Source organism: Hyalella azteca, unplaced genomic scaffold, assembly GCF_000764305.2.
Source record: "Hyalella azteca isolate HAZT.00-mixed unplaced genomic scaffold, Hazt_2.0.2 contig264, whole genome shotgun sequence".
Classification (NCBI taxonomy): domain Eukaryota; kingdom Metazoa; phylum Arthropoda; class Malacostraca; order Amphipoda; family Hyalellidae; genus Hyalella; species Hyalella azteca.
In genome coordinates this window covers 104582-115249 of record NW_025930619.1, presented here as the reverse complement: position 1 = coordinate 115249, position 10668 = coordinate 104582, and the positions used below count along the sequence as shown (strand labels likewise).

General features: G+C 35.0%; 1 protein-coding gene across 4 annotated transcripts in view; it reads left to right on the top strand.

Annotated features, from left to right (window-relative positions):
* The first annotated feature begins 317 nt into the window (after positions 1–317).
* Positions 318–10668, top strand: part of LOC108681507 (chromodomain-helicase-DNA-binding protein 7) — a 45596-nt gene continuing 35245 nt past the window's right edge. For 3 of the 4 annotated variants that reach the window (XM_018170544.2, XM_047885672.1, XM_018170542.2), the window contains exon 1: positions 318–387. The gene's annotated coding sequence lies outside the window, so the exon portion shown is untranslated. Of the gene's footprint in view, positions 388–10233; positions 10355–10668 lie in introns of those variants that run through there. The other variant, XM_047885666.1, reaches the window with a different exon arrangement.

The window sequence follows — 10668 nt, the reverse complement described above, 5'->3', positions numbered from 1 at the left end:
TCTTAGAATGTTGTAGTCGAACATTTACATTTAAATCAAGACAAATTTAAAAATGTCTAAAAATTTAACAATTTGTGTCGTTATTTGTAATTTTCGAAATATTGCTTGAATGAAAAGTTGAAGAGAGTTTTAGTTGGTTAATTCTTTTAATGATAAAGAGTTATAATGCAACAAATTTTCACACAATTTCCAATGGCAGCATGAAATTTATTTATTTTGGCTCTGGTTGAGAATTTATAATGATAGATTGAAATACAATCCGTGTGTTGAAGACTTTGGTGTTTGTCGCTTATAGTGAGTTTGCACCCAAATATTGAAAGCTGGGTCGATGGTCGAATTATGGTTAATATTGCTTAATGACGTGCGAGATGCGTCGAGCAATTTGAGGTAAGTTTTCAAAAAATAAGAGCCTAGATGTACTTGATCGGTTTCCTGTGATTTTTAAATTTATTATACATATGAATAAACTCAATTGCACCAATCTTTCCTGGGAAAGACGCTCCAGCGGCAGTAGAACTTGGACTATGGCGAACGTAAACACCGATTTGCGGCGTGTGTGGTCGACTTTCATATGTCCTGCCCTGCGAACTTCACCTCTTATTTGATAAGTCGATTTGCCCGTGTTTCGAGTTGCGTAATGCTAAGAATTATTCTTCGAGACTTGAAATTTACCTCTACCTCCAATGAGGGTATACAAGTCCTTAATTCTTAACACAATTTAATTCCTTGGAGCGACAGGCCATTCGCTTGGAGTCGATAAGCTCAAGAGATGTAATAATTGGAATTTGAAGGCTTGAAGCTAGCTATATGTATACTATTATACAAAGTACCTACGTCTCTCTGGATGATAACAAACGCATCCTCCAACAAGCCAGTTATGTAAGCAGTTTTGTGAAAATTTCTTCAATGCTGGGACCCAGACTCCCGGAGCAACACAACTTGAACTTCTCACATTCAATTCCGATCAGGGGTAGACCGTAGAGTTTATATAATAATTGATAAATATAGGAATTATAAATGGTAATTAAAAGGGAATAGTTAAATATATAACTCATGTTTTGGATCAAACTAGTGAGCTAGCTTGATTAAACTTGCATTGATAAGCTGCCCATTGTTCATAGAATTTAGCCTGCTTGCAGAAACTCTTCACTCTTCAGTCAAGTGACTAGGCTAGGTACTGCATAGTGACAAACCAGAGATTTTTTTTAGAATCAACTCATTTTTAATTTCCTCATTTACTCAAGACTTAAACCAATTTCTTATGTAAGATAATGCTGGTATCCATGATACTTTACTGGTCTACTTATAGGACTCAAAAATGAACTTGAGGGAGAGTCTAAAAAACTCTCTGCTTTGCCACTATGCTAGGTAGTATAGACTAATTTACTAAGACCAAAAAGTTGCAGGTAATTTTACCCTTTACTATGGTATGGTGACATGGTCTTAGCCCAATTTCTTGTGTGAAAATGATGTTAAATAATATATTTTGCCCTAAATTTTTGGGATAGTTATTAGAACTCGCTAAGGTAGTTATTTACATTATTATATGTAATTTTGAATAATTTTGTCTAGCATAGTGGCATTCCAAATTTTAGTGTTTATATATGTCTAAAAAAATTTTTATACCAAAATAATATGTATGCTGCTTGAAGAATGAAAAATATCAGAAATTATATAATTAAAATTAACACGTTGGCCGCGATGTGCGCCATATATGTACACGCTGTACTTCTCAGAATCACGATGTGTACACATGTGGTACATGCCTATGAAATATAGATATTTTTATAAAATCTTATTACTCTTTCAAATTTAAAATTTCAATGGTACAATTCAATAGGCATGTTAGGGAATGCTTTGAAGTCAACTACTGCTTAGAGAAATAGTCTTATTTTCAAATGCAAGTAAAACAAAAACTACAAAATTTGTGTCCATTGATGAAAGCAACATATATATCTATCTTTGCATGAAAACAAAATAAAATATTTTTTTATTGATCTGAAACTACAACATTGGGTGCTGCCTACATCATTATCTTGCATACGTGATTAAAAACAATTATCGCACACGTTTGGTTTTCCTTAACAGTCATCAAAATATTCTTTTACCCTTTGAGTTTCACCTTTGCTATGGCAATTCCCTCATTTGCTGAGAGCATGTTGTACTTGTAGCATTCATGGCAGCGCATCCTGGTTTTAGTTATAGTTGCTTCAATGAAAGTGGGCTGTCCTCTTTCCCACTCAATAATTTGAGATATACATCCTGATTTTACTCTCTCTGAGATGCTGCTTGTAACAGAAGCTAAAGACAATATAAATGACGAATGATCTCTATAAGGTAAATATAACTGAACTAACAATGTAAATACCCTTAATTTTATTCAGGATTATGAAAACCTGGACACCAATCTCTTTCCATAGTAATTTCCATGCGTAATATACATCATTCACAAAAAGCTAAGAGATGCTGGTAGTCATAATATGTGCAATTATGCACACAGTATTTTTGAGTCATAATGTGTGCAGTTATGACTCAAAACTAATGTAGATTACTTGTGTGCATCACTCACAGTAATAAAAGTGATAACTTTAGGCATTTTTTGGCAATATGAGCCATAGATGCATGTCTTTGCTTGGTACACATCACTCACAGTATTAGAAGTGATTACGCTAGGGGACATGAGCCACAACAGGCATGTCTTCACTTGGTACACATTGCCCAGAATAATGACAAATTTCAACCCTGAGTGATGTGCACCAAATACAGTCACCAATTTTACATGACACAATGACAGAACATACTTGTGCAATTATGCACACAGTATTTTTGAGTCATAATGTGTGCAGTTATGACTCAAAACTAATATAGATTACTTGCATGCATCACTCACAGTAATAAAAGTGATAGCTTTAGGCATTTTTTGGCAATATGAGCCATAGATGCATGTCTTTGCTTGGTACACATCACTCACAGTATTAGAAGTGATTACGCTAGGGGACGTGAGCCAATATGAGCCACAACAGGCATGGCTTCACTTGGTACACATCGCCCAGAATAATGACAAATTTCAACCCTGAGCGATGTGCACCAAATACGGTCACCAATTTTACGTGATACAATGACAGAACATACCCCTGCAGAGCTGCACACAACTTTTCTCCTTGCTATCTACTGAGTGACTGAAGATATGCAAGTTTGAATCTATCACCCGTATGGCATTCGGGCCAAATCAGCAATCACGGCCAACGTGTTAAATATGTGTTAAAATTACTAACAATTTTATATCACCATTAAAATTGCTTTTAAGAATAGATCTTGTTAATGCCATTCCTGTCAAATTCAAATTATTGAGCAAAATTTTTCAGAAATTATGGATAAAAACTTTTTGCAGGTATTTATAAGAAATCTCATTTTTTTTTTAATTGCAGGCAAGACTGTGAAATTGGTGGCTTCTGCCCATTTTTCCATAATGGATTCCAGTGGCCATTTTCTCTTTGCATTAAAACAGAAACGTGTTTTCATGGATAAATGATAATGATGTACAACTCACAAAATTAGGCTCAACTATTGATGAAAATGCATTCCTATTAGGAAATCTTTTTGATAGGTATATATATACACAGGTAGTAATTGTATTTTTATATTACATATCGAATTGAACCAATGACATGATGTGAAACGCAGTTCTGCCAAAGGGTTGTTTTTTTGTCTTTCACTACATATTCATCAGCTTCTTGTGCTTGCAGAATAGCAAAATTTGGAAATCTTACATAAAACTATCAGGTTATTTTTTGTCACTCTAGATCAGTGGTTCCCAAACTTTTTGAGGCTGGTGCCCCCTTTGGCTCCCCAGTGAGTCTTGACAGACAGACAGACAAATGCCTATTTCTTGATATTTATTATTATTATGCTGCAATTTTAAAAGAGAAATGTTGAACACAAATGTGTATTTCAGAAATAGAACCCCATTTAGTAAACCAATATATTTTTTACAGTTTAACAGTTTCAGCACTAAAAATTCAAGACAGCTTGGACTAATTTATGGCCGGACTTGTATCTGGTAGCACAGCCGGTCTCATGGCCTATCCCCAAATTCAGTGACCAAGTAATACCTCCCAAACTAATGAAAGCAACTTGATAAAACTTGGACCACATATTCATTAGGACCTAATTGTGGTGTTTAGCTTGTGAAAAATTTTTTAAATTTCACCTTCATTTGGGAGTTATATGGCGATATGGGCCAAAATTTGCTGTGATCAAAGAATTTCTTCTAAACTACTGAACAGATTTGAATGAAAATTAATAAATTCTTATTTGACAAATAGTGATTTTTAGCTTGTGAAAATTTATTTAATTTGGAGTCATGTTCTGCATGTGTTGTGTACAAATTGTCAAATGTACTAACTTCTGACTTTGACTTCGCGGAATTCTGCCCCCTACTGCCCTCTTCTTCCTCACTGCCCCCCCAGATCTTTCCACTGCCCCCAGGGGGGCAATATATCCCACTTTGTAAAGCACAGTCAAACAAGTACATGGTAAAGAAACTATTTCAATGAGCAGGATGGCATATGGTTATGATGCAGATTCTTTTGTTAGTTTCCAAAGATGAATTGACAAAAGTGAGCCATCTGTTAAGCATAGAGATGTGCTGGTCTACCATTTTGCTGCTTAGTTGTGTTCTTTGCACATTTTTTTTTGGCAGATACCTAATTTATGGATTGATTGTCTTGCAATAGGATGCTCCAAATTATTTGGCTTTAGCTTGGGCATACAAGAGATGAGGTAGTTCCTTCAAGTCCTTTGAATGGATGCATGAAGTATCATTAATTATTTTAAATTCCTAACTTCTTTAAATTCCTAATTGAGTATATTTTAAATTTATAATCATTTTATCATTATGAGCATGCAAATTAACCAAAAATGAATATTAATTCTGAGTGACGCCAAGAAATTTCACTTATTTCGAAAAACTGTTGGCCAATATTCATTAAGTAAGATTCCTTGCAAGGACTAGAATCAGGAAAATTATGGTAGCTAAGTTTGATGACTTGAGAAAGTCTCTTGGTAGCTCGTGAGCTATTGCTGGCAAAATGTTTGTTTTTAGTCTTCTTAAATGTTATTTTGAGGTTATTTCCTGCAGATTAACAGAAATAGAAATGTGTTTAGATCTATTAATTTGTTCCTAAAATTATTATCGTTTTCACACGAGTTCTTTGAATTTTTTATTCTGATTTTAAATTTTTGAATGCCTGAATGCGAGAATTCACTGGCAATTGGCAGGGGGTAAACTTGAATTGTTAGACTCAAAGTTTATTACTGTGAAACCACCTGCAACATGGCTTTACGTTTCATGTGTCTGAATGGTATCATTTGAAGTAAGCATTGAAAATGAGTTTAAAAGATATCACTGTTGATTAATTCATGCACTAAAGTAGGTTCATATGGGTATTGATGTTTGTCGCAAAGATGCTGTTCTTAACTGCAATTTTTATGGGGATATTCTTGATCTCAAGTTTCTTGATCTGTTAAATTGTAGCAATTACTAACACCAGCCACAAAAGTGTTATTAAGAACAATGTCAACATACCTGTCATAACATGCACCATTTCTCTGATCTGTCTCTCATATTATGGAGCATGGTAACTCATAAACTTTGTTTGACTTGCTTTAACTTATTCACAGAAACTTTTGTATCATTCCCATATTAGCCTCACATTCCATAAAGCGAGCACAACTGTCCATTTTTGATGAACTTGATAGCTGCCTTCAAATGCATGTGGTGGGTATGGTGAATGCTTACCTTAATATGTCAAGTTTTCCACTTTGTGCATTTCCAAAACTTGTTTTTATTCTCTATGATGTTCTGTTGAAATTCTAACTTGTGTCAAGTCTCCACCAGTTGTGTTTGGGTGNCACCTTGGCCTGTTGGCCATTATTGAAGGCAATAAGTGCCCTTTTTAGCCATCCATTATGGTCCATATACTGTTATTGTTAGTAGGCTGATTGCAACATAAAAAACAACACTTCAAAAAGACAAAAAAGTTGAAAAAATCAAAAAAATCAAATAAATCAAAAAAATCGAAAAAATCATTTATTTTTGATTTTTTTGATTTTTTTAAAAAAATCAAAAAAATTGCCAACCCTGGTCAAGTCTCCACCAGTTATGTTCAGTTGTCATCATGGGTTACATGTGATGTGTCTAGGTTCTAATTTGCACCAAGTCTCCATTGTGCTGTATTCAGTTGTCTAGATGTGCCGCCTATAGGTCAATATTCCTGCTGCTTCAAATTGATTAAGGCTGTTAAAGAACCTCTGGATTCCTGCCAAGATTTCTGAACATTCTGACAACTTCATGTGACTTTAGTTTCTTCATTTTTAATTTCTATCTTATACTTTTCTCATATTTTCTTCACTAGCTCATGCCAAATTTTTCTTGTCAATTTTTATTCTATCATTGAATGCAGACTTGAATTTGAGTTGAAACTACTTCTACCATGTTGAAGAAATTGACTGTAGTTATATTTATGTATATTTTCATGGTAATAAAAACTTGAAGTTTCTTTACTAAAGAACCATTCTTTTGGCTAGATAATTGAACATTTATGATGATATTATGGGGTTATTAGGTAAAAATATGCATAGGAGCATTGGGTATGGTTCATATAGAATAACAAATTCTTTATTGATTGTTGTAAGCCATCTATGTATAAGGAAACTCTTTATCCAACTGTTTAGAAGGTTGAGTCTGGCCCCAGGCTCTGGACTGATGTTTATTGCTATTTTTGTGACACAAGGAGGATACTTTGCCTTGAGCTTGTCCATTCTCACTCATTAGGTGCTAGTTATGTGTGATTGAAACGAAAATGTTTGTCTTTTAGTTTTATTAAATGACGTTGATGTTATTGTTTCGTTTTAAGATTTAAATCTAATGGTGGTAGAAATCTCGGCTATTCTTTCCATATGACGCAATTAAAGAAGATTAATCTTAATATATGGACATGTATTTTCTTACACCTTAAGTTGTGTATTGGATTTGTGTGCTGCTTTTTCTAATTGAAGGTATTAATTCCTGGACATAAAGTCTAAGTATTTGAATATATACCTTGACTGTATTTTTCTAGTAGTGTATTTTGGGCCCGTGCACAGTGCGTACACTGCCCTACATGACCGTCTACGTGTACGTTGACGCGCGGTTCACGTGTGCGTATTCCTGTACATGTACGGACTACTATTTTTTGCACACATGTGCGCGCTCGTGTTCCGTTTGGTGGAAGTGACGCGATGTGGCAACGTTGCAGCAGCGGCACAAATGCTGCCCCCTCTCCAAATTTTCCCATGCCCCCTCCCTCCGTAGCTTGCCTCTCCTCCATCTCTAACACTTCCCAACTGTCGCCATCTTGTTTCTCTATGCTGACGCCTATCATCTTTCTTTTTATAAGTTATGCTTATTACGGAAAGTGCATAACAGAAAATCAACGATTTTATTTGTTTGTTGGGAAATCGTTCTTATCGTGTTTGGCGTCTGGCTTCTCACACCCTCCTCTTCCTGCCTTCTGTCACATCTGCCCCGTTCATTTTGCTCCATTTCCTCCTTACGTGTCAGTTCGTATGAATTATTGTGTGTATTACTTCGTATATAATATCGTTCTTCTTCAATACCCCATACTTTTCCGTGTTTAACAAGAAATTATTGTGTGTTGTATGAAATTTAAGTCTGTGATGGCATGATGCTGATAGTGGTGATGCCTTGCGTGTTGACGACGATGGTGCGCTGCTAAGGTTGCCGCGGCTGCTCACACCGCCATAGCTGTCCGTCTGTTGGTGTTGCCGGGTTGTTTCTTGTGTAACTGCTATTATTTCTGTTTTTACCGTCTCGTAACGGCACGTGTTTTGGCAGTGCTTTTATTTTGAGTCGAAAAACGTTCTGTGCTATTGGTGACGTGTAAGTTCTTCATAAATTTCCACGCATGTGAAGTGAAACTTATGCTTTCCATACGATGCTCCGCCGCCTTCACAGAAACCGCTGGCGCTAGGAAGTGTTCCTCCTGTCAAGTTTACGGATCAAGCGTCCTACGGGACCAAATATCCTTTGTGCCTTCGTGATTATAAGAGTGAAGATTTGTACCTCGTCGAGGGTGCTCTTGAAAACTTTGTTATCGTGCCGTAATATGCATCTCTTGTTTGTATTTTGTGGTAAAAAAAATTCAGTGGTTAATTTGGCATAGATGATAGATCGTATCAGTCGTCCAACTTCCTGTGAGAAAAATAACCCAAAGCTGAAGTTGCTTAATTGAAATAAATTTAATTACTAGATCAAAAATAAGACGGAACTCTTCTGAGTTCTGAGCCTGGGAGCAGGATAATTAATTATAATTAATTTCTTATAATTAATTTCTAGATATTGGCTGCTGATGTTTTTAATAGCATTCTATATAAAAAGAGAAGAAGTAGCATTCTTGGACTCTGTTATTTGTTTGAAATACTTTGCTTTTCTTCCTCATGAAATCTTTTTTAGTATCTTTCATATTTAGCATTGAATTTGAAAACTAAACTTAGTTTAGGTTTGAATTTTAACATGGTTTAAGAAAATATTTTTATCTGAAATCTTGTGGCTCAATTGTGCTCTTCTGTGGATGGTAGATATTCTTCACATGTAAATGGCAAGAAGCAACAAATCAGAAAACTGCATCACAATAGTTTTTAATCAGCTGATTTTAACTTATATTAAATGTTTATTACTGATGGAAGCAGGTATTTATTGCAAATTTTCAGCTGTATAAATCGTTTTCTAAAATTTATTTATTATTTGTTAATATCATGGTGACTCTGTCATTCCTATGACACAAAAACCCTGGATTAACTTTTTCTCAATGCTATCTATAGTATGAAAAGTTTCACTACTTTGACCAACACAGTCTGATGCCTTGACACAACCTAAATTTATTTTTCATCGTGATAGATATCTATTATCCACAGATGTGTATGTAATTAATATACACATCAGAGTGACATTTTTTCCTGATCTGTACCAAAGAAGTACTCCAATTCAAGTTAACAGTAGCCCCTTGTCTGCTTGCTTGATCTATACAAACAAGCATTAAGTTTGCTATGGCATAACTAACTAACTGATGTAGAGACTTCTATGTGATGTGGTAATGAAGATGGCTGATATTTCAATATGAGTTGTGCATCATATGGAGGGCAATTATTTGAATCTAATTCCTTTACCTATGCCTAAATATCATTTTCTCTAATTGTGTGCACAATTGTCTACATGTGACAAATGTATACCAATGACCTAAATATTAAGCATAGAAAATGGCAAGATGAATTTAATGTAAACATTGCAGGATTCATGTTATCCAAAATGTTTCTTAGCAGGCTAGCACTGGTGATTTAATATATTGTAGGATTATTGTTAGCAAGTAAGCTGTCACCTGGAATATCACGGAACAAGCATCCATGCTGGATGGTTGCACATTCATCAATGCACAGCTGCTGGGTTGGCTTCCTTGCACCTAAGATGTCATCACACATGCAAGACAATGTTGAGCTTGGTATGGACGGGAAAAGCTGTCACGATTATGTGTTTTTTATGTCATAAGCGTATGGCTTTTCCCCTCTGTCCCAAGCTTCATTCGGCAAACTGCACTTCTTCCATGATCTGGCACTGCTCCCCTCGTCCCTGCACCTCCAGCACAGCCACATGCACAGCGCAGAGAAATCATTAAGTTGTCTAGTCCACGCAGCTCTGCAATGGTTCTTATAGTTTTAAGATACTATTTTTTGTATTGTTCAGAGTGCAGCAGCTTCTGAATAATCCTGTGCTCAATGGTTCCTCCATTCCTCTTACTCTGCAGTGGAAACTTAATTTTTTTTATAATGTAAACAGTGATTCATTCATGAATGTATGTGAAAATCAGTGGGAAAGAAGTAAAGTAAAGTGTAGTTGATCTCATTTGGATCCTGGAAATGTTATCTTGACAATTACCTGTGTTCTGGTTTTTTACAATGTTCTGGAAATCTATTTACAGACTTTGGAAGCAACTCATTGTCTTAGGATTCTCAGCTCCTATTTACCCATTTGTATTGTATCTACTATTTGCATTTGTATCATATTAATGTTATCCTTAATATAATTGTTTGGAATATATAACTTATCATTCTTTTTCCAGATTTGAGTGTAAATTATCATTATTTAAGCTATACAATTTTTGTTTTTTCTGCTTCTACATTATGTAGATTTATGTAACATAAGTCAGGAATTCAAATGCTACAGAATGAATATTTATGATGCAAATGGTTTATTGCTGTGCTAAATGAATTTTGATAAAAGTGTACATCACAGTGCATGGTAAGTTTCATCCAGTAATCTTAATAAAAAAAAGTTCTCTTGCAAGGATGTGCAGGGCTTATTTATGTGATGAAGATGACACAATGTTTCACTGTTGCTTTATCATGTGACATCAATATTTCTCTATTGCATTCTAAGAAGTCATAAGCAACAGCAGGTACACAACAAATTACCTATTCACCTTAGTAAAGTGTCTTTGGTCCACATGAAATGAGAATGAGGCAGTTGCACTGAATTGTATGTCATTTTCAAGTTAATACCAAAATTTAAGTTAGAAATTCTAATTTTCAAAACTCTTAAATGAAAAGTACATG